This window comes from Capra hircus, chromosome 14 (assembly GCF_001704415.2).
Source record: "Capra hircus breed San Clemente chromosome 14, ASM170441v1, whole genome shotgun sequence".
In the NCBI taxonomy this organism is placed as follows: domain Eukaryota; kingdom Metazoa; phylum Chordata; class Mammalia; order Artiodactyla; family Bovidae; genus Capra; species Capra hircus.
The window spans coordinates 63563470-63565161 of record NC_030821.1 but is presented as its reverse complement, the minus strand read 5'-3'; positions in this window follow the sequence as shown (position 1 = coordinate 63565161).

The following is a 1692-nucleotide window of genomic DNA, read 5'->3' as shown; positions in this document are numbered from 1 at the left end:
CTGTCATCTTCCTTGTTGGCAGACAGCCAATATTGATCACATAGCTATTCTTGGCACTCAGAGTTGAATCACTTGCTCAGGAGTTGAACTGAAGTATGATCATTCTAATTCAATCATGGGCCATCTGATTAGATCAGTGAGTCATTTGGTGAATGCCATGTTGACAACCCTGCTTGATAGAAACTAAGGGGGAAACTTGGGGGCAGGGATGAGGGATAGCGAGAGTGGATGGGGAAAAGGGGGCTTAAAGATTTCTCTCCATAATTAAAGGAGATCCTGGGAGAAAATGTCTTTCTATTGAGTCTTCTCTTCTGCTGAGTCTTTCTATTGAGTCTTCTGCCTAAAACCTATATAACATAGAAGTTTCCTTTTCTGAAGTTTGTCTCCCTCACTCTAAGTTTTTTAAAATCAGGAAGGCTAATTTACTAATCTTGGTATCACCATTCTACGTTCCCCACTACAGCCTCAATTCTCAGATTATCTGAACCTACTCTTTAAAGCTGTCACTGAGCCCAGTGGCATGAATAACTTCCTCCTCAGTGCTCCCTCTATATTTTGTTTGTATTTGATCAGTAGGACACCAAAGTAGATTAAACACTGGCTTTAGAATCAAACTTCCTGGGTGTCATTATGTACTCAATTTTTCTTTCCCTTTCTGTTTCCTATTCTTCAAAATAGAGGTATCTACAGTGTGAACTTTTAGAACTTACACAAGCATTAAATAAGTCAGTTTTGACTAATATAAGTGACTTAAAATAATAAATCACTATTTACTATTGTAAACAGTGCTTGACATACAGTACATAATAAATAATTCTTGAGTTTAAGATATAAAAATTCTATTAATAAATTCATTTTAAAACAATTAATTGTTGAAACATGTTTCACCAACTAGATGATGAGGGTAACTTGGGCTTGGACTCTTAATTTCCATTTATGGGTTTCCCTGGTAGCTCAGTTCGTAAAGAATCCGCCTGCAATGCAGGAGACTTGATTCGATTCCTGGGTTGGGAAGATCCCTTGGAGAAGGAAATGGCAACACACTTCAGTATTCTTGCCTGGGAAATCCCATGGACAGAGGACAGAGGAGCCTGGCAGGGTACAGTCCATGGGATTGCAAGAGTCAGACAAAACCATTACCACCACGAGCCAGCAGAGCACCTTGCAGATAATAGGTGTTCTAGTATTGAGGAGTATTTCCTTCACTGAAGCCTTAAAAGAAGGAAGGGAAACAGTGAAGAAAAAATAAAGCATTTGCCTCTTTTTTGCATTTTTTTCCTTGGTGTGAGAAAGAATTAAATGAACTATAAAGTTAATCTGGTTACCTGTTTCTCCCTTGTGTCTAAATTCAAACTATGTCCTGAGCCTACTGAAGAGGCTTATCTATGAAGGCCTATCGGTTCTCTACTGTACAAATGATGCTTTCAGCAGAACGGTACCATTATGACACAATGAACTCTATATTAGGGGTGTGTGGAGCCAGGAAGCATAGTGAGCCAACTGAAGCCTCTGACAACATCACCACTGTGTGGTCACACAGTCCGGCTGGAGCCTCAGAGAAACTAATTATATTGTAGAGACGGGTCTTCCACAGAGCATAGAACTCACCCTGCCATGTCAGGCTGCACTAAATGATCATATTCATGAGATCCACACAGTCTTTCTTGTTTGAGAGTCTGAGAGCTCACCCCC